Here is a 27,793-nt window from a genome sequence, read left to right as displayed (position 1 = left end):
GAAGGACATCCTTAATGGAATATAATGTCATTATATTGTCAACACAGCCACATTCACAGAGCCACGCCTGTGTAGGAGGACTAAGCTCTGTGAGAAATGGAACCCTATTTCCTATAATGTGGACTACTTTGACCAGGGTCCATAGTGTGTAGGGTTCCATTTAGAATGCCAGCGTGTAGGGTTCCATTTAGAATGCCAGCGTGTAGGGTTCCATTTAGAATGTGAGCGTGTAGGGTTCCATTTAGAATGTGAGCGTGTAGGGTTCCATTTAGAATGCCAGCGTGTAGGGTTCTGTTTAGAATGCCAGCGTGTAGGGTTCTGTTTAGAATGTGAGCGTTTAGGGTTCCATTTAGAATGCCAGCGTGTAGGGTTCCATTTAGAATGCGAGTGTGTAGGGTTCTGTTTAGAATGCCAGCGTGTAGGTTCTGTTTAGTATGCCAGCGTGTAGGGTTCTGTTTAGAATGTGAGCGTGTAGGGTTCCATTTAGAATGCCAGCGTGTAGGGTTCCATTTAGAATGTGAGTGTGTAGGGTTCTGTTTAGAATGCCAGCGTGTAGGTTCTGTTTAGTATGCCAGCGTGTAGGGTTCTGTTTAGAATGTGAGAGTGTAGGGTTCTGTTTAGAATGCCAGTGTGTAGGGTTCTGTTTAGAATGCCAGTGTGTAGGGTTCTGTTTAGAATGCCAGTGTGTAGGGTTCTGTTTAGAATGCCAGCGTGTAGGGTTCCATTTAGAATGCCAGCGTGTAGGGTTCCATTTAGAATGTGAGCGTGTAGGGTTCTGTTTAGAATGCCAGCGTGTAGGGTTCCGTTTAGAATGCCAGCGTGTAGGGTTCCATTTAGAATGTGAGCGTGTAGGGTTCTGTTTAGAATGCCAGCGTGTAGGGTTCCGTTTAGAATGTGAGCGTGTAGGGTTCTGTTTAGAACGCCAGCGTGTAGGGTTCCATTTAGAATGTGAGCGTGTAGGGTTCTGTTTAGAATGCCAGCGTGTAGGGTTCTGTTTAGAATGCCAGCGTGTAGGGTTCTGTTTAGAATGCCAGCGTGTAGGGTTCTGTTTAGAATGCCAGCGTGTAGGGTTCTGTTTAGAATGTGAGCGTGTAGGGTTCTGTTTAGAATGTGAGCGTGTAGGGTTCTGTTTAGAATGCCAGCGTGTAGGGTTCTGTTTAGAATGCCAGCGTGTAGGGTTCTGTTTAGAATGTGAGCGTGTAGGGTTCTGTTTAGAATGCCAGCGTGTAGGGTTCTGTTTAGAATGCCAGCGTGTAGGGTTCTGTTTAGAATGCCAGCGTGTAGGGTTCTGTTTAGAATGCCAGCGTGTAGGGTTCTGTTTAGAATGCCAGCGTGTAGGGTTCTGTTTAGAATGCCAGCGTGTAGGGTTCTGTTTAGAATGCCAGCGTGTAGGGTTCTGTTTAGAATGCCAGCGTGTAGGGTTCTGTTTAGAATGCCAGCGTGTGGGGTTCTGTTTAGAATGCCAGTGTGTAGGGTTCTGTTTAGAATGCGAGCGTGTAGGGTTCTGTTTAGAATGCCAGCGTGTAGGGTTCTGTTTAGTATGCCAGCGTGTAGGGTTCTGTTTAGAATGCCAGCGTGTAGGGTTCTGTTTTGTATGCCAGCGTGTAGGGTTCTGTTTTGTATGCCAGCGTGTAGGTTCTGTTTTGTATGCCAGCGTGTAGGTTCTGTTTAGAATGCCAGCGTGTAGGGTTCTGTTTTGTATGCCAGCGTGTAGGTTCTGTTTAGAATGCCAGCGTGTAGGGTTCTGTTTTGTATGCCAGCGTGTAGGGTTCTGTTTTGTATGCCAGCGTGTAGGTTCTGTTTAGAATGCCAGCGTGTAGGGTTCTGTTTAGAATGCCAGCGTGTAGGTTCTGTTTAGAATGCGAGTGTGTAGGGTTCTGTTTAGAATGCCAGCGTGTAGGGTTCTGTTTAGAATGCCAGCGTGTAGGTTCTGTTTAGAATGCGAGTGTGTAGGGTTCTGTTTTGTATGCCAGCGTGTAGGTTCTGTTTAGAATGCCAGCGTGTAGGGTTCTGTTTTGTATGCCAGCGTGTAGGTTCTGTTTAGAATGCCAGCGTGTAGGGTTCTGTTTTGTATGCCAGCGTGTAGGTTCTGTTTAGAATGCCAGCGTGTAGGTTCTGTTTAGAATGCGAGTGTGTAGGGTTCTGTTTAGATTTTTTAGATTTTTTTTTTCTGAACCTTTATTTAACCTTTATTTAACCTTTATTTAACTAGGCAAGTCAGTTAATAACTCATTCTTATTTACAATGATGGTCTACCAAAAGGCCTCCTGGGGGGGCGGGGGCTGGAATTACATTTTTTTATAAATGAAATAAAAATATAGGACAAAACACACATCATGACAAGAGAGACAACACCACACCACATAAAGAGAGACCTAAAACAACAACATGGCATGACAGCAACACATGACAACACAGCATGGTAACAACACAACATGACAACAACATGGTAGCAACACAACATGGCAGCAACACAACATGGTAACAACACAAAACAGGGTACAAACATTATTGGTCACAGACAACAGCACAAAGGGCAAGAAGGTAGAGACAACAATACATCACGCAAAGCAGCCACAACTGTCAGTAAAAGTGTCCATGATTGAGTCTTTGAATGAAGAGGTTGAGATAAAACTGTCCAGTTTGAGTGTTTGTTGCAGCTCGTTCTAGTCGCTAGCTGCAGCGAACTGAAAAGAGGAGCGACCCAGGGATGTGTGTGCTTTGGGGACTTTTAACAGAATGTGACTGGCAGAACAGGTGTTGTATGTGGAGGTTGAGGGCTGCAGTAGATATCTCAGATAGGGGGGAGTGAGGCCTAAGAGGGTTTTATAAATAAGCATCAGCCAGTGAGTCTTGCGACGGGTATACAGAGATGACCAGTTTACAGAGGAGTATAGAGTGCAGTGATGTGTCCAATAAGGAGCATTGGTGGCAAATCTGATGGCCGAATGGTAAAGAACATCTAGCCGCTCGAGAGCACCCTTACCTGCCGATCTATAAATTATGTCTCTATAATCTAGCACGGGGTGGGATGGTCATCTGAATCAGGGTTAGTTTGGCAGCTAGGGTGAAAGAGGAGTGATTACGATAGAAGAAACCAAGTCTAGATTTAACTTTAGCCTGCAGCTTTGATATGTGCTGAGAGAAGGACTGTGTATCGTCTAGCCATACTCTCAAGTACTTGTATGAGGTGACTACCTCAAGCTCTAAACCCTCAGAGGTAGTAATCACACCGGTGGGGAGAGGGGCATTCTTCTTACCAAACCACATGACCTTTGATTTGGAGGTGTTCAGAACAAGGTTCAGGCAGAGAAAGCTTCATGCACACTAAGAAAGCTTTGTTGTTTAACACAAAATCCGGGGAGGGGCCAGCTGAGTATAAGACTGTATCATCTGCATATAAATGGATGAGAGAGCTTCCTACTGCCTAAGCTATGTTGTTGACTGCGAGTGTGTAGGACTCCGTTTAGAATGCGGGTACAGAATGCCAACCCTTGATTTCATACAATAAACGCTAGATTCCAAAGTGCGTTGCTTGATTACAAAAGAGGGTGTGGAATGACTTTGGCCATGTTTGTAACTTTACTTCTTCCTAGTACATATCCATAAGTGATTGGATAGGTGTACGCAAGGTTACTAAGGTTACCATCCTATTTCATTCACCAATCCAGATCTCTGATTACTTTAGGGAAGGTAGTAAGGACTGTAGGTAGGTAGGTAGGTAGGTAGGTAGGTAGGAAAGAAAGAAGTAAGGACTGTAGGTAGGTAGGTAGGTAGGTAGGTAGGAAGGTAGGAAGGTAGGAAGGAAGGAAGGTAGGTAGGTAGGAAGGAAGGATGGAAGGAAGGAAGGAAGGAAGGAAGGACTGTAGGGGGTTAGGAAGGAAGTAAAGACTAGGTAGGTAGGTAGGTAGGTAGGTAGGTAGGTAGGTAGGTAGGTAGGTAGGTAGGTAGGTAGGTAGGTAGGAAAGAAGGAAGGTAGGAAAGAAGGAAGGAAGGTAGGTAGGTAGGTAGGTAAGAAGGAAGTAAGGACTGTAGGAAGGAAGGACTGTAGGAAGGAAGGAAGGAAGGAAGGAAGGAAGGAAGGAAGGAAGGAAGGAAGGAAGGAAGGAAGGAAGGACTGTAGGGGGTTAGGAAGGAAGTAAAGACTAGGTAGGTAGGTAGGTAGGTAGGTAGGTAGGTAGGTAGGTAGGTAGGTAGGTAGGTAGGTAGGAAAGAAGGAAGGTAAGAAGGAAGTAAGGACTGTAGGTAGGTAGAAAGGAAGGAAGGACTGTAGGTAGGTAGGTAAGAAGGAAGTAAGGACTAGGTTGGTAGAAAGGAAGACAGGACTGTAGATAGGTAGGTAGGTAGGTAGAAAGGAAGGAAGGAAGGTAGGTAGGTAAGAAGGAAGTAAGGACTGTAGGAAGGAAGGAAGGAAGGACTGTAGGGGGTTAGGAAGGAAGTAAAGACTGTAGGTATGTAGGTAGGAAGGAAGGAAGGAAGGAAAGATGGTAGGTAGGTAGGTAGGTAGGGAGGGAGGGAGGGAGGGAGGGAGGGAGGGAGGACTTTGGAGGGGTATGAAGGAAGGAAAGACTGTAGGTAGGTAGGAAGGAAGAACTGTAGGTAGGTAGGAAGGAAGGACTGTAGGTAGGTAGGAAGGAAGGACTGTAGGTAGGTAGGAAGGAAGGACTGTAGGTAGGTAGGAAGGAAGGACTGTAGGTAGGTAGGAAGGAAGGACTGTAGGTAAGTAGGTAGGAAAGAAGGTAGGAAGGACTGTAGGTAGGTAGGAAGGAAGGACTGTAGATAGGTAGGTAGGAAGGTAGCAAGGTAGATAGGTAGGAAGGAAGGTAGGTAGTAAGGAAGGAAGGGTTTCTGAAGTATCAGAAAAGGGTCTTTAAAAATACTGTGGCTAGCTGGTATCTGCTGATAGCTGGTATCTGTTCATAGCTGGTATCTGCTGATAGCTGGTATCTGTTGATAGCTGGTATCTGTTGATAGATGGCATCTGTTGTGGTTACTCACCTCTGTGACCTCCCTGTCCCCCAGGCTTTTTTCCCAAACGGCACCCTAATCCTTACTTACCACCCAAATCCTTACTTAGGGCTCTGGTCGAAAGTAGTGCACTATATAGGGAATAGGGTCCAATTTGGGAAGCAGAGTCCCTCGCCTGGTGCGGTGCACCATACCGTCTGGTGATGCAATTTAAATGCAAATGTGTTGTTAGGCTGGGGCTGGGAGGGAGTCTGAGACAGGGACCATGCTGCCTGCATCCCAGCTCCAAGGCTTCTGTAGCCTAGTGTTTGTCCCTGGAGTGAAGTCCAATGTGCAGCCGGCTTCGCCTGGGTCCCTGGGAGTGTGTTGATGTCAGAGCACCTAAATAGTACATTAAACAGAGACTGTAAAGAGACGTTGCTGACGCATGCCAGATCTTACAACGCCTGGATAGGTATTTTACATATCAGCTAACAGCATGCAATGTCTGAGCAGTGGAACACAACCTCTTTTCTTCTAGGCAGAACCTTAAACTCATTCCTTGAAAACAGCTCCTGAAGTGAATCAATATGAGCCAAGCCTGCACCAATGGTAGAGCAGCAATCAGATGACCAAAACAAAACCTTAATAAGACAACCATAGAGTAACCATGGGAACCTTGATAAGGCAACCATTGAGTAACCATGGGAACCTTAATAAGACACCCATAGAGTAACCATGGGAACCTTAATAAGACACCCATAGAGTAACCATGGAAACCTTAATAAGACAACCATAGAGTAACCATGGGAACCTTGATAAGGAAACCATAGCATAACCATGGGAACCTTAATAAGACAACCATAGAGTAACCATGGGAACCTTGATAAGACAACCATAGAGTAACCATGGGAACCTTGATAAGACAACCATAGAGTAACCATGGGAACCTTGACAAGACAACCATAGAGTAACCATGGGAACCTTGATAAGGCAACCATTGAGTAACCATGGGAACCTTAATAAGCCAACCACAGAGTAAGCATGGGAACCTTAATAAGCCAACCACAGAGTAACCATGGGAACCTTGATAAGCCAACCACAGAATAACCATGGAAACCTTGATAAGCCAACCACAGAGTAACCATGGGAACCTTGATAAGCCAACCACAGAGTAACCATGGGAACCTTAATAAGCCAACCACAGAGTAACCATGGGAACCTTGATAAGCCAACCACAGAGTAACCATGGGAACCTTAATAAGCCAACTACAGAGTAACCATGGGAACCTTAATAAGCCAACCACAGAGTAACCATGGGAACCTTAATAAGCCAACCACAGAGTAACCATGGGAACCTTAATAAGCCAACCATAGAGTAACCATGGGAACCTTAATAAGCCAACCACAGAGTAACCATGGGAACCTTAATAAGACAACCACAGAGTAACCATGGGAACCTTAGGGTGCATTTGTAAATTCACTCTGGCAATCTACTCCAAGTTCAGAGCACTCAGGTTTAAGAGTACCAGAATAATTTAGCAATTTTCTAACGGCGTAGCACCCGGTTGTGTCAGTAAACATCACCAAAGAACTTGATTAAACATCACCTAAAAATGTAATTAAATGGTTGCCAGTAACACCGTTACAGTCATTAACCCTTGAGATAACATGAAAACAGCCTGACCAACTCTGCTAGGGCGAGTAGAATGGTCAGTCAGCTGTTCTCTCATTTGTGTCTGGAAGTAGCTAGCAAGTTAGCCAACTTTAGCCAGTTAGCTTGACTGCCGTTGTGCGCTCCGGATGAACCCTACTCCTCCGACAGAGCGCACATGAAAGCTCCTAGGGCGAAACGCTCTGAATTTACAAACAGACAATCTGACAACGCTCTGAATTTACAAACACACAATCTGACAACGCTCTGAATTTACAAAATGGCCCAAAAGCGCACTTTGACACTCCAGAGTGAATTTACAAACACAGCCTTAGTGTAAACACACATTGGTCACAGCACCATACCGTCTATCAACCAGCTGAGTGAGTTTTGCTGTGTTTGCATCATAACAACGCTCTGAATAGTGTCAATACTGCCAGAATAATGCATTAGTCTTTTTAAAGCAAATGTGCTGTTGTAACAGTGTAGGTTCCATCCCTCTCCTCACCTCAACCTGGGCTTGAACCAGGGACCCTCTGCACACATCAACAACTGACACCCTCGAAGCATTGTTACACATCGCGCCACAAAAGCCGCAGCCCTTGTAGCACAAGGGGAACAACTACTTCAGGTCTCAGAGCGAGTGACGTCACTGATTGAAACACTATTAGCGCGCACCACCGCTAACTAACTAGCCATTTCACATCGGTTACACTGTTCTCTTTAATCTCTGAAGCTGAATATTTCCTATTCCAACCATTTGCATGCAAATGTAAGAGTTGTTTTTAGAGTTTTCTCCAGTGCCCAATTCCAGTCAAGTGAAATGATTTTAAGTGTTTGCTTAACCCTGCCTGGAGAGCCAGATGGGCGGGGTTTTAAGTTTTGCAGCTATTCTATTGGTTCCATTGCATCAGGCAAGCTCAATCAAGCCCAGCTATAGTATTTTAACCCAGGTCTGTTGATAACTATGTGATGTGTGGGGGAAGGTAATGAATAGTATTTTAACCCAGGTCTGTTGATAACTATGTGATGTGTGGGGGAAGGTAATGAATAGTATTTTAACCCAGGTCTGTTTATAACTATGTGATGTGTGGGGGAAGGTAATGAATAGTATTTTAACCCAGGTCTGTTTATTACTATGTGATGTGTGGGGGAAGGTAATGAATAGTATTTTAACCCAGGTCTGTTTATAACTATGTGATGTGTGGGGGAAGGTAATGAATAGTATTTTAACCCAGGTCTGTTTATAACTATGTGATGTGTGGGGGAAGGTAATGAATAGTATTTTAACCCAGGTCTGTTTATTACTATGTGATGTGTGGGGGAAGGTAATGAATAGTATTTTAACCCAGGTCTGTTTATAACTATGTGATGTGTGGGGGAAGGTAATGAATAGTATTTTAACCCAGGTCTGTTTATAACTATGTGATGTGTGGGGGAAGGTAATGAATAGTATTTTAACCCAGGTCTGTTTATAACTGTGTGATGTGTGGGGGAAGGTAATGAATAGTATTTTAACCCAGGTCTGTTGATAACTATGTGATGTGTGGGGGAAGGTAATGAATAGTATTTTAACCCAGGTCTGTTTATAACTATGTGATGTGTGGGGGAAGGTAATGAATAGTATTTTAACCCAGGTCTGTTTATAACTGTGTGATGTGTGGGGGAAGGTAATGAATAGTATTTTAACCCAGGTCTGTTGATAACTATGTGATGTGTGGGGGAAGGTAATGAATAGTATTTTAACCCAGGTCTGTTGATAACTATGTGATGTGTGGGGGAAGGTAATGAATAGTATTTTAACCCAGGTCTGTTTATAACTATGTGATGTGTGGGGGAAGGTAATGAATAGTATTTTAACCCAGGTCTGTTTATAACTATGTGATGTGTGGGGGAAGGTAATGAATAGTATTTTAACCCAGGTCTGTTTATTACTATGTGATGTGTGGGGGAAGGTAATGAATAGTATTTTAACCCAGGTCTGTTTATAACTATGTGATGTGTGGGGGAAGGTAATGAATAGTATTTTAACCCAGGTCTGTTTATAACTATGTGATGTGTGGGGGAAGGTAATGAATAGTATTTTAACCCAGGTCTGTTTATTACTATGTGATGTGTGGGGGAAGGTAATGAATAGTATTTTAACCCAGGTCTGTTTATAACTATGTGATGTGTGGGGGAAGGTAATGAATAGTATTTTAACCCAGGTCTGTTTATAACTATGTGATGTGTGGGGGAAGGTAATGAATAGTATTTTAACCCAGGTCTGTTTATAACTGTGTGATGTGTGGGGGAAGGTAATGAATAGTATTTTAACCCAGGTCTGTTGATAACTATGTGATGTGTGGGGGAAGGTAATGAATAGTATTTTAACCCAGGTCTGTTTATAACTATGTGATGTGTGGGGGAAGGTAATGAATAGTATTTTAACCCAGGTCTGTTTATAACTATGTGATGTGTGGGGGAAGGTAATGAATAACAGTTGTTCACTATTTGTACATTCAGGTCCCATGACCTCTTCCTGCCTATTAGAAGACAGCCTTGGAGATTTGGACTGTCGCCTGTTTGCTGAGTAAAAAAATCTATGAACTTCATTCCATAACAACCAGGGAACAGTTTGAAATGTCGTGCGTGCGTGCGTGTGTGTGTGTGTTAGACAACTCTTGAAGCACTTCTGTTGTTGCCTTGGGTTACTTGACTGCATATTGCTGTGTTCCTAACAAATACCAGCTCGGCAACAAATGCTGTGTCAATAGACATGGGACAAGGTATATCTATGTCTGAGAGAGAGATAATTCATAGGGAGGTCTCAGATCTCTCTACTCTCTGGTACCCTGTTTCTACAGCCAGAGGCCCAATGTCAGCTCTGGATAATGCAGAGAGAGGGGAGTTCACATTACACAGAGAGAGGGGAGTTCACATTACACAGAGAGAGGGGAGTTCACATTACACAGAGAGAGGGGAGTCCACATTACACAGAGAGAAAGGAGTCCACAGTACACAGAGAGAAAGGAGTCCACAGTACACAGAGAGAGGGGAGTCCACAGTACACAGAGAGAGGGGAGTCCACAGTACACAGAAAGAGGGGAGTCCACAGTACACAGAGAGAGGGGAGTCCACATTACACAGAGAGAGGGGAGTCCACATTACACAGAGAGAGAGGAGTCCACATTACACAGAGAGAGGAGGCCACATTACACAGAGAGAAAGGAGTCCACATTACACAGAGAGAAAGGAGTCCACATTACACAGAGAGAGGGGAGTCCACATTACACAGAGAGAGGGGAGTCCACATTACACAGAGAGAGGGGAGTCCACATTACACAGAGAGAGGGGAGTCCACAGTACACAGAGAGAGGGGAGTCCACATTACACAGAGAGAGGGGAGTCCACAGTACACAGAGAGAGGGGAGTCCACAGTACACAGAGAGAGGGGAGTCCACATTACACAGAGAGAGGGGAGTCCACATTACACAGAGAGGAGAATCCACATTACACAGAGAGAGGAGTCCACAGTACACAGAGAGAGGGGAGTCCACAGTACACAGAGAGAGAGGAGTCCACAGTACACAGAGAGAGGGGAGTCCACAGTACACAGAGAGAGGGGAGTCCACAGTACACAGAGAGAGGGGAGTCCACAGTACACAGAAAGAGGGGAGTCCACAGTACACAGAGAGAGGGGAGTCCACATTACACAGAGAGAGGGGAGTCCACATTACACAGAGAGAGAGGAGTCCACAGTACACAGAGAGAGGGGAGTCCACAGTACACAGAGAGAGGGGAGTCCACAGTACACAGAGAGAGGGGAGTCCACAGTACACAGAAAGAGGGGAGTCCACAGTACACAGAAAGAGGGGAGTCCACAGTACACAGAGAGAGGGGAGTCCACATTACACAGAGAGAGAGGAGTCCACATTACACAGAGAGAGGGGAGTCCACAGTACACAGAGAGAGAGGAGGGGCTGGTGACACACCCCGTGTCGTAGAAACGTCTATCAGTAAATGATGAATGAGGCCACTCCCAGGGCTGGTCACAGATACACACACACACCCTACCTAGCCCACACTAAACATTTCTTCAGGGCAGGGCAGTCAGAAATGGGAGTGTATAGTTGCACACTTTTATTGTGGTGATGTGATCCAAACCTTGTGCAGAGGTAACGACGCATATAAGACACACAGTATGACATGATCTGTAACATGAAACCTGTTTACCCCTTCACTGGTCCTGCGTAGGTGTTTACCTGATCCACCTTGATGATCTCAACAGACACAAACTTCTATTACAGTGTTAGAATGAATGGAGAGCAGCAGGCCAGTCTACATTATGGACAGCAGCAGGCCAGTCTATATTATGGACAGCAGCAGGCCAGTCTACATTATGGACATCAGCAGGCCAGTCTACATTATGGACAGCAGCAGGCCAGTCTAAATTATGGACAGCGGCAGGCCAGTCTACATTATGGACAGCAGCAGGCCAGTCTACATTATGGACAGCAGGAGGCCAGTCTACATTATGGACAGCAGCAGGCCAGTCTACGTTATGGACAGCAGCAGGCCAGTCTACATTATGGACAGCAGCAGGCCAGTCTACATTATGGACAGCAGCAGGTTAGTCTACATTATGGACAGCAGGAGGCCAGTCTACATTATGGGCAGCAGCAGGCCAGTCTACATTATGGACAGCAGCAGGCCAGTCTACATTATGGACAGCAAGAGGCCAGTCTACATTATGGACAGCAGCAGGCCAGTCTACATTATGGACAGCAGCAGGCCAGTCTACATTATGGACAGCAGTAGGCCAGTCTACATTATGAATAGCTGAATAGGCGTTTGTGGGCTTAGCTTATCTTCTGTTCCGCCTTTACATTTCACAATGGCTACCTGGTGCGTGCGTGCGTGCGTGCGTATGTTCTATGCTGAACAGCCCAGCCCAACCCAGGGATCTGGCAGACACTAGTACAGTTGAAGTCAGAAGTTTACATACACCTTAGCCAAATACATTTAAACTCAGTTTTTCAAAATTCCTGACATTCAATCCTAGTAAAAATTCCCTGTCTTAGGTCAGTTAGGGTCACCACTTTATTTAAGAATGTGAAATATCAGAATAATAGTACAGAATGATTTATTTCAGCTTTTATTTCTTTCATCACATTCCCAGTTGGTCAGAAGTTTACATACACTCAATTAGTATTTGATAGCATTGCCTTTAAATTGTTTAACTTGGGTCAAATGTTCCTAATCCCTAAACCCTAGACCTACACACACACTCACACACACACACACACACACACACACACACACACACACACACAACATCAATGTTCAGCTATGAGGAGACATTACAAGACAGTAACTGATCCTTGAAGTTTTAAATGGTCTTATTAGACAACATAGGTAAACCAAGATCCCTGTCTGCATAGGTCAATTCCCCTAACACTGCTATTCTTGAGGGTGCCTCAGCGCCAATGAGCCCCTCCCTGGAGTCGCACATGGAAAGCGCTAGAACATACCAGTACTGTAATGGCCTTACCTAAACCTGCTATGCCTGTCCTTCCTGTCACAGTTGTTGGACTAAAGTGGAAGAGACAGACAGACAGACAGACAGACAGACAGACAGACAGACAGACAGACAGACAGACAGACAGACAGACAGACAGACAGACAGACAGACAGACAGACAGACAGACAGACAGACAGACAGAGAAAGGGGAATAGAGGAGTGATAGATAAAGGTGTTGAAATAGGAATTAACCTTCCTTTCCTGTCTCCATGGTTGGGATAACTATCTCCCTATTCAGACTTGCCATGATACAAGGTGACCTAGCTACCAGGAACCGGTCGTTGTCTCCATGGTTGGGATAACTATCTCCCTATTCAGACTTGCCATGATACAAGGTGACCTAGCTACCAGGAACCGGTCGTTGTCTCCAAGGTTGGGATAACTATCTCCCTATTCAGACTTGCCATGATACAAGGTGACCTAGCTACCAGGAACCGGTCGTTGTCTCCATGGTTGGGATAACTATCTCCCTATTCAGACTTGCCATGATACAATGTGACCTAGCTACCAGGAACCGGTCGTTGTCTCCATGGTTGGGATAACTATCTCCCTATTCAGACTTGCCATGATACAAGGTGACCTAGCTACCAGGAACCGGTCGTTGTCTCCAAGGTTGGGATAACTATCTCCCTATTCAGACTTGCCATGATACAAGGTGACCTAGCTACCAGGAACCGGTCGTTGTCTCCATGGTTGGGCTAACTATCTCCCTATTCAGACTTGCCATGATACAAGGTGACCTAGCTACCAGGAACCGGTCATTGTCTCCATGGTTAGGCTAACTATCTCCCTATTCAGACTTGCCATGATACAAGGTGACCTAGCTACCAGGAACCGGTCGTTGTCTCCATGGTTGGGATAACTATCTCCCTATTCAGACTTGCCATGATACAAGGTGACCTAGCTACCAGGAACCGGTCGTTGTCTCCATGGTTGGGATAACTATCTCCCTATTCAGACTTGCCATGATACAAGGTGACCTAGCTACCAGGAACCGGTCGTTGTCTCCATGGTTGGGATAACTATCTCCCTATTCAGACTTGCCATGATACAAGGTGACCTAGCTACCAGGAACCGGTCGTTGTCTCCATGGTTGGGATAACTATCTCCCTATTCAGACTTGCCATGATACAAGGTGACCTAGCTACCAGGAACCGGTCGTTGTCTCCATGGTTGGGCTAACTATCTCCCTATTCAGACTTGCCACCGGTGCGTCAATCTAAGTTACATAACAAAAACATCCCAATCACAATCTGTCTGTTTAAGCTAGAGATATCTATTTTTTGCATTGGATGTGTCTCAAGCCACCACATCCACCAGTGTCGCACTTCCGCACCTGTGGTAAAATGTGGCAGAGCTAGAGTGGTGTTTGTCAGACCATGAGACAACCCAGAAAATCAGTCTTCTCACGTAAACGTCTGTAGCGTCCGAACGGTTTGACCTACAAACTATTATGACGACTGGAAAGGAGAGACTTTCACAAACACAATGGTGTTCTCCATTTTGCTTTATGACCCCAACAAGAGACTCGTCTGAAGTCGCGACTGTCGATGTGCCAACTTCTGTTTGGTAGCGTCCGAACCGTTTGGGCTACACATCAGTAGCTATGAAGTGCTTTGAAAGGCTTGTCATCGCTCACATTAACACCATCATCCCGGAAACCCTAGACCCACTCCAATGCACATATTGCCCCTACAGATCCACAGATGACGCAATCTCAATCACACTCCACACTGCCCTTTCCCACCTGGACAAAAGGAAGACCTATGTAAGAATGCTGTTCATTGACTACAGCTTAGTGTTCAACACCACAGTGCCCACAAAGCTCATCACTAAGCTAAACACCTCCCTCTGCAACTAGATCCTGGACTTCCTGATGGGCCGCCCCCAGGTGGTAAGGGTAGGCAGCAACACATCTACCAAGCTGATCCTCAACTCAGAGTCACCTCAGGGGTGCATGATTAATCCCCTCCTGTACTCCCTGTTCACCCATGACTGTAAGGCCAAGCATGACTCCAACACCACCATTAAGTATGCTGACGACACAACGTGGTAGGCCTGATCACCGACAGCAATGAGACAGCCTATAGGGAGGAGGTCAGAGACCTGGCAGTGTGGTGCCAGGGCAACAAACTTAGCTTCAACGTGAGCAAGACAAAGGAGATGATCGTAGACTACAGGAAAAGGAGGACCGAACACGACCCATTCATATCGACAGGGCTGTAGTGGAGCGGATTGTGAAGAGGGCACGACCACACCTTTTCCCCTCAGGTGACTGAAAAGATTTGTCATGGGTCTCCAGATCCTCAAAAAGTTCTACAGCTGCACCATCGAGAGCCTCCTGACTGGTTGCATCACCGCCTGGTATGGCAACTGCTCGGCGTCCAACCACAAGGCGCCACAGAGGGTAATGGGTACAGTCCAGTAAATCACTGGGGCCAAGCTTCCTGCCATCCAGGACCTATATACTAGGCAGTGTCAGAGGAAGGCCCAAAAAATGGTCAACGACTCCAGTCACCCAAATCATCAAATTTTCTCTCTGCTACCGCACGGCAAGCGGTACCGGAGCGCCAAGTCTAGGTCCAAGAGGCTCCTTAACAGCTTCTACCCCCAAGCCATAAGACTGCTAAAACATTTTGCAAATGGCCACCAAGACTATTTGCATTGTCCCCCCCCCTTTGTTTTTACACTGCTGCAACTCTCTGTTTATTTTCAATGCATAATCACTTCACCCCTACCTACATGTACCAATTACCTCGTCTAACCTGTACCCCTGCACATTGACTTGTTACCGGTACCCATTGTATATAGCCTCATTATTGTTATTTTATTGTGTTACTTTTTTAAATGTAATTACATTTTTTAGTTTAGTTTATTTTAGTAAATATAACTCTATTTTCTTAAAACTGCATTGTTGGTTAAGGGCTTGTAAGTAAGCATTTCACAGTAAGGTCTACATCTGTGGTATTCGGAGCATGTGACAAATACAATTTTATTTTATTTGATATAACAAAGAACCAAGAGGAAAAACATATACATTATAATTTACAAAACTTTTACTAAGAATCAGCTATTAAATACTAGCAGAACACACTGGATTCTCCAATTACATTGAATGAACTACAGGACAAAATACAAACCCTCCAACCCAAAAAGTGTCACGACTTCTGCCGAAGTTGGTCCCTCTCCTTGTTCAGGCGGCGTTCAGCGGTCGAAGTCGCCGACCTTCTAGCCATCGCTGATCCTCTTTTCATTTTCCTTTGGTTTTGTCTTGTCTTGGATCACACCTGGTTCCAATCGCATTCATTATATGTTGTGTATTTAACCCTCTGTTCCCCCTCATGTCCTTGTTTGTTTGTAAGCTATGTGCAAGATATGTTCTGGTGTGCGACGGATTTTGTACCCACTTGTATTATTTTGTATATTTTGGTTTTAGGAGTTTTTGAACACTTATTAAACTGCTCCGTTTCATACCAAGTTCGATCTCCTGCGCCTGACTTCCCTGCCACCAGCATGCACGCTTACATAAAGGCCTGTGGTGGTGATAGTATTGTCATGACTTTCCCTGCTGGGTGAGGATCAAAGAGAGCCCCCCCCCCGGTCGTAAACCTTCTCTCTGTGGCCCTTTGCAGTATGGAGAATGGAATGTCTGAGTGTTACAACAGAGAGAGACTTTGCAGTATTTTAACATCAAAAGATTGGACATTGAAACAATATTTCTAACATAAATAATGTGGAAAATGGTTGGTTGGGATCCAAACAATAATGTCAAATCAGTTGTTGTTTTGTGATATCATTAAGGATGGTATAACTAAATAACAGTAACTCTACAAATGTATACGGCCCAGTTATCAGATGTACATCTAAATGTTGTGTATCTTATATGATTAAATATGAAACTATTTGTGAGAAGATGAAATGTGATTTTACCCTTCTAAATGAAATAATTGTTTTTCATATAGACTTTTGCAGTCTGTAATCACACCCACGTGAGCACAGACATTGTGGCAACATAATGGAACCGTCCTCCATTGTGAGGGCATAAAATGACTGCTAATAAAATTTACATTAGACCAAAGCATGCCAGGTTGCTGCCAGTGTGTAAAGTGGTTCTAGCTGTACCCTGAATAATCAACCATTGAGACCAGATAGCCTGGAGGGGTGGCTACACGGCTGACGAATGGTTAGACTCTACCAGACCAGTACATTGCCGGGTTGCTAAAATGGTTTAAAACTACTAGACTAGTATACGTGCAGCGTGACCGACAGCGTGAGCTGAATGTTACGAAATGGTAAGACCCTCTGAAACTCAACAGAGAAGAAGAAGACTAGACATGCACTGCCTGCAGCTCTGCATGTAATGTAGTCTAGGAAACTCAACCGAAGATGAGAAAAGAAGGACATTTCCCTGTCAAACGACCAGGCGGTATCTGATGTATCCAGTCTAACGAACACTTTCAGAACAAAGAAAGCGTACTGCTACAACTACTAAGGACATTGTGAGCTCTGGTGGACAACTAGAGACTTACACAACCAGAGACTTTCTGTCTAAATATTTGTCACAGACGGATCGAGGGGTTTCAGAGAGACGACAAAGACATACAAGCGTAAATATGTACATTGCTTTTCTAAATCCGAATGAGCATTTGTTAAGGTGCTAGATATCCATATTTACGATGAGCGTATTATTCAACTGTATGTATGATAGTTGAATTCCTTTGTCTCTCCTTCTCCCGCTCTTTCTTCCCCCCTTTCATTGTGTAACAAGCCGTCATATCAGGTTAGTCCACTAGGGGCTTTTCATTGCATTATGTTAACATATATTATGTCAACATATATTCTATCCTGTGTGTGTGTTTATGTAATTCTGTGTGATCATTTAATTAGTTAGTAAATAAATAATTAAGCCAATTTGTGTATCACTGAATCATCATTTAGACTAGGGTTCGTGAAGATTTGAAGTCAACAACATTCAGAATGAGACTGATATGTGATAATAATAACTAATGGATGACTAATATAATAATGATATATTCTTGAGTTAATTTGGGAAAAGGTAACTCATTAAACACCATTTACATGGTGCCCGGTGTAACGGTTGTCGTCGGATTTAGACCAAAATGCAGCGGGGAAATGTGCACTCATCTTCTTTATTATATTCGGACAAGAAGGAGAACCAAAACAACCACAACGACTAATCACAGGCTGACAAGGCTATACACAGAACAATCTCCCACAAAGTACTCAACAAACACATACCTATATATAGGACTCTCAATCAGAGGCAACTAGAAAACACCTGCCTCCAATTGAGAGTCCAACCCCAATTAACAAAACATAGAAATACAAAAGACTAGACAGAACATAGAAATACACTAACATAGAACAGTGCCCAAAACCCCCCCCCCCGGAATACATAAATCAAATACCCTACTAAACAAACCACCACCCCGAACCACATAAAACAAATACCCTCTGCCACGTCCTGACCAAACTACAATAACAAATAACCCCTATTACTGGTCAGGACGTGACACCCGGAGATTGCTAATGAGTTAATTGTTACATGATTAATTTAATCACGTAATAATTAAACATAGTTAAATGATTTGCTAAAATAACATCATCACATAAATGATAGTCACGTCACAACAAAATTAAATTAATTAAAATAAATTAAATGATCAAATATACAGACCACAAATTCACGTTGGCTTTACTTAAACTGGTCTGATCACCCCAATCCACAAAAATGGAGACAAATTTGACCCAAAATAATTACCCCGGAATCTGTGTCAACAGTAACCTCAGGAAAATCCTCTGCAGTATCATCAACAGCAGACTCCAACATTTCCTCAGTGAAAACAATGTCCTGAGCAAAGAATGTGCCCAGGGACTGCGGTTTAATTTTTTTTAGCTTGGCTACAACCGGCACTTTTACTGAAATGTTGATTAATGTGCACTGTCTGTGTAAAAATAAACTCAATAAAGTGGCTTCTTACCAAAATACAAAAAAGACTACGTATACATCTTAATTGACAAACAAATCAAACGATTCAAAATCAATTTGGCATGAGGGTCTGCTATATAAATTGATGAAAAGCAGTGTTGGGGGAAAACATAAAACATGATAAAATCCATGTAAACAAACAGCAAGTGTGCAGTTAAAACTGGCAATAAACACTGATTTCTTCACTCAGGGCAGGGGAGATAAGGATGCAGCTTGAGCCCCACCCTCTTCAACATTTATATCAATGACTTGGCAAGGGTACTAGAACATTCTGCAGCACCCTGCCTCACCCTACTAGAATCTCAAGTCAAGTGTCTACTGTTTGCTGGTGCTTATGTTCCCAACCAAGGAGGGCCTACAGCAGCACCTAGATCCTTTGCACAGATTCTGTCAGACTTGGGCCTTGAAAGTGGATCTCAGTAAGACAAAAATAATGGTGTTCTGAAAAAGGTCCAGATGCAAAAACACAAAATATATCTAGGCAAAGAATTACACATAACTCTGCCTAAACATCAACGCCACAGGTAACTTCCACAAAGCTGTGAACGATTTGAGAGACAACTCAACAAACCAAAATTGGTTCTGTGAAAGTTCCCAGAACAAGACATCATTAGGTTGTGGGAAATGTCTGGTGAGAACATTGTCAGGACATCACAAAATATATGTTCTCATAACACAAACACTGTCCAGTCTTGCTGATGATTGTTTAGAATGTTAGTTTGTCTGTTCCCAGGTTGCGGGAACAGTCTGGTAGAAACATTGTTCGGAGATCCAGTATTTGCAGATTATTCTACAATGTTTCTTTTACAATGCAAAAAACAGTCACCTGATGTTACAAGAACGTTCCCAGAACACATTTTTGTCTGTTATTTAAACATTCCCAGAATGTTTCTTTAGGTTGTGTGAACATTGTTGGAATATGAGAAGAGATAGGTTCCCAAAATAATAAAAGTGTCACGGTTGTCATAGGAAGGAGCGGACCAAAGTGCAGCGTGTGTGTCGTTCCACATTTTATTTTCACTGTGAAACTATGCAATACATACAAAATAAACTGACTGAACAAAAACAACAAACCTTGATGAAGAGTTAACATACATGTACTCCAAATCAATCTCCCACAAACCCAGGTGGGAAAAACACCTATTTAAGTATGATCTCCAATTAGAGACAACGATGACCAGCTGCCTCTAATTGGAGATCATCCCAAACAAAAACCCAACATAGAAATACAAACCTAGAACAGAACATGGAAAACTAAACTAGAAAAAAAAACTGTCACGCCCTGACCTACTCTACCATAGAAAATAACAGCTTACTATGGTCAGGACGTGACAAAAAGTGTCCAGTTGCGCTGACATTCAGAGAATGTTTGTATTAGGAAGCACAAAACATTGCAAGATTGTTGACAGAACAACTTTTCTGAGTTATTTAAAGGTTCCCAGAACATGTAACTAGGTTGTGGTAACAGTGTGGATACATTACAAGCGATAGATCCCCAAAACACAAAATATGCTTAGTTGTGATGACATTCATACAATGTTTAAATTAGGTTGCACAGGACATTCCTATAATGTTGTAAGAATGTTGACAGAACACCTGGTCTAAGTTCTTTAAAGGTTCCCAGAACATGTAAAATAAGACAGAAGGGAAGGAGGAATTATATCGGGTGCGTTTTATTTGAAAAAATACGAAATATGGGTTTTACTACTATAGCCCATAGAAACGCATTGAATAACATATCCATAAATGGAAAAACAGACAGTCCTTCCAAAAATCATAAGGAATAAGGTTTTGAAGTGTCTTTTCTATATCTAGGAGATATAAGAAAACTCTGGAAATATTTTAGTTTTTTGGACACAGTATTGAATTCCTTTTTTTGTTGGCACAAAACGACCTCCATGCTTCCATTCATTTTTTTAAACCTGTACTGGGTTACTTTCAGATGAGTCCCGTGACAGTTCTGGGGGTCTTGTTCGTGGCGGATTAATAGTAGTTTTGTCATGGTGCCCACACGTCAGCCTCTCTTACGCCATATCTTCCTTTTTCCGAGTCTCTGGGATTAAGGGCCTGGTCTGGGGTGAGCAGTATGTCCTACTTTGTTGAAGTAGAAATCTTCATCCAAATCGAGGTTAGCAATCGGTTTTCTGATGTCCAGAAGCTCTTTTCGGTCGTAGGAAACGATGGCGGAAACATTAGGTACAAAATAAGATCAGCCCAGATCAGCCTAACATTTTTGTTGAATTGTAGAATCATCCGCACAATCGGACAGTTTCTTGTGTTTTGGGAACATATCTTTTGTGATGTTCTCACCAGACATTTCCACAACCTAATGAAGCATTCTGGGAACTTTTAAAGAACAGATTAAATGTGTTCTAGGAACGTTCTTGCAACATCAGGTGAATGCTTTATGCATCCCTAAAAGAAGCATTGTAGAATCATCCGCACAACTTGAACGTTTTTGTGTTTTGGGTATATGTCTTTTGTGATGTCCCCACAATGTTCCCACCAGACTGTTCCCACAATCTAATGAAGCATTCTGGGAACTTTTAAATCAATTAGCAAAAACGAGTAGTCATTATGTATGGTTGTCATGTATCATACATGTCATTTAGATGTTTATACTTTACAAACACACCTTTTAATTCTGTAGTTCTCTAAATCCATATATATCGTAGACAAACATGTTTTAAATCTATAGGTTTACCAAACGGTTACGTGATTAAGCATATGTGACCTATAGAGCCCGACACACACACAAATACAGAGATGCAGACCCCAACTGCCTCCAGTCTTTCCTGTTCTATTTCCTGGATGATTGTATGTAGAAGAAGAAAGCAGTCATGTCTGAAAAGTGTGTTTGTCTGAAAGCGGCACTTAGCGCTGTCATGGCAATGTGACAGTCAAGGCGATTACACTACAGTAGACTCAGGCAAACACACACATACACAAACACACTCACACACAACGAAACACAAACACTCACGCAACAGTCATCACTGAGAGAAAGAGGGAGAGAGAAAGAGAGAGAGAGAGAGACCCCAATCCACAAAAGTGGAGACAAATTCGACACCATGAACTACCATGGGATATGCGTCAACAGCAACCTTGGGAAAATCCTCTGCATTATTATTACCAGCAGACTTGTACATTTCCTCAGTGATAACCATGTACTGAGCAAATGTCAAATTACCGTACAACAGACCTCGTATTCACCATACACACCCTAACTGGCAAACAAAAAACCTGTTTGCGAGAGTATTTGTGATTTGTTGTGTGGCATGAGGTTCTGCTATACAAATTGATGGAAAGTGGTGTTGGGGGAAAAACACAAGACATTAAGACAACAAGTGTGAGGTTAAAATAGGCTGTTAACGATCTTAGAGACAAGGCAAGATGCCATCAAAAGGAACATAAAATTTGACATACCAATTAGGATCTGGCAAAAATACTTGAATCAGTTATAGAACCCATTGCCCGTTATGGTTGTGAGGTCCGCTCACCAACCACAAATTCACAGAATGGGACAAACACCAAATTGAGACTGCATGCAGAATTCTGAAAAAATATCTTCTGTCTACAACGTAAAACACCAAATAATGCACGCAGAGCAGAATTTGGCCAATACCTGCTAATTATCAAAATACAGTAAAGAGAAATTAAATTCTTCAACCACCTAAAAGGAAGCGATTCCCAAACCTTCCATAACAAAGCCATCACCTACAGAGAGATGAACCTGGAGAAGAGTCCCCTAAGCAAGCTGGTCCTGGGGCTCTGTTCACAAACACAAACAGACCCCACAGACCCCCAGGACAGCAACACAATTAGACCCAACCAAATCATGAGAAAACAAAAAGATAATTACTTGACATTTTGGAAAGAATTGACAAAAAAACTGAACAAAGTAGAATGCTATTTGGCTCTAAACAGAGAGTACACAGTGGCAGAATACCTGACCACTGTGACTGACCCAGGAAAGGTCTGACTATGTACAGACTCAGTGAGCATAGCCTTGCTATTGAGAAAGGCAGCCAGAGGCAGACCTGGCTCTCAAGAGAAGACAGGCTATGTGCACGATCTCCACAAAATGAGGTGGAAACTGACCTGCACTTCCTAACCTACTGTCAAATGTATGACCATATTAGAGACACACACTTCCCTTAGACTACACAGACACACAAAGAATTTGTAAACAAATCCAATTTTGATAAACTCCCATATCTTTTGGGTGAAACACCACAGTGTGCCATCACAGAAGCAATATTTGTGACCTGTTGCCACAAGAAAAGGGCAACCAGTGAAGAACAAACACCATTGTAAATACAACCCATATTTATGTTTATTTATTTTCCCTTTTGTACGTTATCTATTTGCACATCGTTACAACACTGTATATAGACATAATATGACATTTGTAATGTCTTTATTCTTTTGGAACTTGTGAGTGTAATATTTTCCTGTTCACTTTTTATTGTTTATTTCACTTTTGTATATCCATTTCAATTGCTTTTGCAATTTAAACATGTTCCCATGCCAATAAAGCCCCTTGAATTGAACTGAGAGAAAGATATACACTGCTCAAAAAAATAAAGGGAACACTTAAACAACACAATGTAACTCCAAGTCAATCACACTTCTGTGAAATCAAACTGTCCACTTAGGAAGCAACACTGATTGACAATATCAGGTTAGTCCACTAGGGGCTTTTCATTGCATTATGTTAACATATATTATGTCAACATATATTCTATCCTGTGTGTGTGTTTATGTAATTCTGTGTGATCATTTAATTAGTTAGTAAATAAATAATTAAGCCAATTTGTGTATCACTGAATCATCATTTAGACTAGGGTTCGTGAAGATTTGAAGTCAACAACATTCAGAATGAGACTGATATGTGATAATAATAACTAATGGATGACTAATATAATAATGATATATTCTTGAGTTAATTTGGGAAAAGGTAACTCATTAAACACCATTTACATGGTGCCCGGTGTAACGGTTGTCGTCGGATTTAGACCAAAATGCAGCGGGGAAATGTGCACTCATCTTCTTTATTATATTCGGACAAGAAGGAGAACCAAAACAACCACAACGACTAATCACAGGCTGACAAGGCTATACACAGAACAATCTCCCACAAAGTACTCAACAAACACATACCTATATATAGGACTCTCAATCAGAGGCAACTAGAAAACACCTGCCTCCAATTGAGAGTCCAACCCCAATTAACAAAACATAGAAATACAAAAGACTAGACAGAACATAGAAATACACTAACATAGAACAGTGCCCAAAACCCCCCCCCCGGAATACATAAATCAAATACCCTACTAAACAAACCACCACCCCGAACCACATAAAACAAATACCCTCTGCCACGTCCTGACCAAACTACAATAACAAATAACCCCTATTACTGGTCAGGACGTGACACCCGGAGATTGCTAATGAGTTAATTGTTACATGATTAATTTAATCACGTAATAATTAAACATAGTTAAATGATTTGCTAAAATAACATCATCACATAAATGATAGTCACGTCACAACAAAATTAAATTAATTAAAATAAATTAAATGATCAAATATACAGACCACAAATTCACGTTGGCTTTACTTAAACTGGTCTGATCACCCCAATCCACAAAAATGGAGACAAATTTGACCCAAAATAATTACCCCGGAATCTGTGTCAACAGTAACCTCAGGAAAATCCTCTGCAGTATCATCAACAGCAGACTCCAACATTTCCTCAGTGAAAACAATGTCCTGAGCAAAGAATGTGCCCAGGGACTGCGGTTAAATTTTTTTTAGCTTGGCTACAACCGGCACTTTTACTGAAATGTTGATTAATGTGCACTGTCTGTGTAAAAATAAACTCAATAAAGTGGCTTCTTACCAAAATACAAAAAAGACTACGTATACATCTTAATTGACAAACAAATCAAACGATTCAAAATCAATTTGGCATGAGGGTCTGCTATATAAATTGATGAAAAGCAGTGTTGGGGGAAAACATAAAACATGATAAAATCCATGTAAACAAACAGCAAGTGTGCAGTTAAAACTGGCAATAAACACTGATTTCTTCACTCAGGGCAGGGGAGATAAGGATGCAGCTTGAGCCCCACCCTCTTCAACATTTATATCAATGACTTGGCAAGGGTACTAGAACATTCTGCAGCACCCTGCCTCACCCTACTAGAATCTCAAGTCAAGTGTCTACTGTTTGCTGGTGCTTATGTTCCCAACCAAGGAGGGCCTACAGCAGCACCTAGATCCTTTGCACAGATTCTGTCAGACTTGGGCCTTGAAAGTGGATCTCAGTAAGACAAAAATAATGGTGTTCTGAAAAAGGTCCAGATGCAAAAACACAAAATATATCTAGGCAAAGAATTACACATAACTCTGCCTAAACATCAACGCCACAGGTAACTTCCACAAAGCTGTGAACGATTTGAGAGACAACTCAACAAACCAAAATTGGTTCTGTGAAAGTTCCCAGAACAAGACATCATTAGGTTGTGGGAAATGTCTGGTGAGAACATTGTCAGGACATCACAAAATATATGTTCTCATAACACAAACACTGTCCAGTCTTGCTGATGATTGTTTAGAATGTTAGTTTGTCTGTTCCCAGGTTGCGGGAACAGTCTGGTAGAAACATTGTTCGGAGATCCAGTATTTGCAGATTATTCTACAATGTTTCTTTTACAATGCAAAAAACAGTCACCTGATGTTACAAGAACGTTCCCAGAACACATTTTTGTCTGTTATTTAAACATTCCCAGAATGTTTCTTTAGGTTGTGTGAACATTGTTGGAATATGAGAAGAGATAGGTTCCCAAAATAATAAAAGTGTCACGGTTGTCATAGGAAGGAGCGGACCAAAGTGCAGCGTGTGTGTCGTTCCACATTTTATTTTCACTGTGAAACTATGCAATACATACAAAATAAACTGACTGAACAAAAACAACAAACCTTGATGAAGAGTTAACATACATGTACTCCAAATCAATCTCCCACAAACCCAGGTGGGAAAAACACCTATTTAAGTATGATCTCCAATTAGAGACAACGATGACCAGCTGCCTCTAATTGGAGATCATCCCAAACAAAAACCCAACATAGAAATACAAACCTAGAACAGAACATGGAAAACTAAACTAGAAAAAAAAACTGTCACGCCCTGACCTACTCTACCATAGAAAATAACAGCTTACTATGGTCAGGACGTGACAAAAAGTGTCCAGTTGCGCTGACATTCAGAGAATGTTTGTATTAGGAAGCACAAAACATTGCAAGATTGTTGACAGAACAACTTTTCTGAGTTATTTAAAGGTTCCCAGAACATGTAACTAGGTTGTGGTAACAGTGTGGATACATTACAAGCGATAGATCCCCAAAACACAAAATATGCTTAGTTGTGATGACATTCATACAATGTTTAAATTAGGTTGCACAGGACATTCCTATAATGTTGTAAGAATGTTGACAGAACACCTGGTCTAAGTTCTTTAAAGGTTCCCAGAACATGTAAAATAAGACAGAAGGGAAGGAGGAATTATATCGGGTGCGTTTTATTTGAAAAAATACGAAATATGGGTTTTACTACTATAGCCCATAGAAACGCATTGAATAACATATCCATAAATGGAAAAACAGACAGTCCTTCCAAAAATCATAAGGAATAAGGTTTTGAAGTGTCTTTTCTATATCTAGGAGATATAAGAAAACTCTGGAAATATTTTAGTTTTTTGGACACAGTATTGAATTCCTTTTTTTGTTGGCACAAAACGACCTCCATGCTTCCATTCATTTTTTTAAACCTGTACTGGGTTACTTTCAGATGAGTCCCGTGACAGTTCTGGGGGTCTTGTTCGTGGCGGATTAATAGTAGTTTTGTCATGGTGCCCACACGTCAGCCTCTCTTACGCCATATCTTCCTTTTTCCGAGTCTCTGGGATTAAGGGCCTGGTCTGGGGTGAGCAGTATGTCCTACTTTGTTGAAGTAGAAATCTTCATCCAAATCGAGGTTAGCAATCGGTTTTCTGATGTTCAGAAGCTCTTTTCGGTCGTAGGAAACGATGGCGGAAACATTAGGTACAAAATAAGATCAGCCCAGATCAGCCTAACATTTTTGTTGAATTGTAGAATCATCCGCACAATCGGACAGTTTCTTGTGTTTTGGGAACATATCTTTTGTGATGTTCTCACCAGACATTTCCACAACCTAATGAAGCATTCTGGGAACTTTTAAAGAACAGATTAAATGTGTTCTAGGAACGTTCTTGCAACATCAGGTGAATGCTTTATGCATCCCTAAAAGAAGCATTGTAGAATCATCCGCACAACTTGAACGTTTTTGTGTTTTGGGTATATGTCTTTTGTGATGTCCCCACAATGTTCCCACCAGACTGTTCCCACAATCTAATGAAGCATTCTGGGAACTTTTAAATCAATTAGCAAAAACGAGTAGTCATTATGTATGGTTGTCATGTATCATACATGTCATTTAGATGTTTATACTTTACAAACACACCTTTTAATTCTGTAGTTCTCTAAATCCATATATATCGTAGACAAACATGTTTTAAATCTATAGGTTTACCAAACGGTTACGTGATTAAGCATATGTGACCTATAGAGCCCGACACACACACAAATACAGAGATGCAGACCCCAACTGCCTCCAGTCTTTCCTGTTCTATTTCCTGGATGATTGTATGTAGAAGAAGAAAGCAGTCATGTCTGAAAAGTGTGTTTGTCTGAAAGCGGCACTTAGCGCTGTCATGGCAATGTGACAGTCAAGGCGATTACACTACAGTAGACTCAGGCAAACACACACATACACAAACACACTCACACACAACGAAACACAAACACTCACGCAACAGTCATCACTGAGAGAAAGAGGGAGAGAGAAAGAGAGAGAGAGAGAGACCCCAATCCACAAAAGTGGAGACAAATTCGACACCATGAACTACCATGGGATATGCGTCAACAGCAACCTTGGGAAAATCCTCTGCATTATTATTACCAGCAGACTTGTACATTTCCTCAGTGATAACCATGTACTGAGCAAATGTCAAATTACCGTACAACAGACCTCGTATTCACCATACACACCCTAACTGGCAAACAAAAAACCTGTTTGCGAGAGTATTTGTGATTTGTTGTGTGGCATGAGGTTCTGCTATACAAATTGATGGAAAGTGGTGTTGGGGGAAAAACACAAGACATTAAGACAACAAGTGTGAGGTTAAAATAGGCTGTTAACGATCTTAGAGACAAGGCAAGATGCCATCAAAAGGAACATAAAATTTGACATACCAATTAGGATCTGGCAAAAATACTTGAATCAGTTATAGAACCCATTGCCCGTTATGGTTGTGAGGTCCGCTCACCAACCACAAATTCACAGAATGGGACAAACACCAAATTGAGACTGCATGCAGAATTCTGAAAAAATATCTTCTGTCTACAACGTAAAACACCAAATAATGCACGCAGAGCAGAATTTGGCCAATACCTGCTAATTATCAAAATACAGTAAAGAGAAATTAAATTCTTCAACCACCTAAAAGGAAGCGATTCCCAAACCTTCCATAAC

The 27,793-nt window shown here is 42.2% G+C and overlaps 1 long non-coding RNA gene across 1 annotated transcript; it reads left to right on the top strand.

The window, feature by feature from the left end:
* Nucleotides 1-15,643: 15,643 nt before the first annotated feature.
* Nucleotides 15,644-22,989, top strand: LOC115148459 (uncharacterized). The gene is made up of 2 exons (XR_003866681.1): nt 15,644-16,944; nt 22,859-22,989. It is a non-coding gene; the product is annotated as an uncharacterized LOC115148459 (long non-coding RNA).
* The last annotated feature ends 4,804 nt before the right edge of the window (nt 22,990-27,793 follow it).

The sequence above is a fragment of the Salmo trutta genome, chromosome 2 (genome assembly GCF_901001165.1).
Source record: "Salmo trutta chromosome 2, fSalTru1.1, whole genome shotgun sequence".
NCBI classification, from domain to species: Eukaryota; Metazoa; Chordata; class Actinopteri; order Salmoniformes; family Salmonidae; genus Salmo; species Salmo trutta.
Note: the sequence above shows the minus strand (reverse complement) of the source record. Positions and strands in the feature narration are given on the sequence as shown.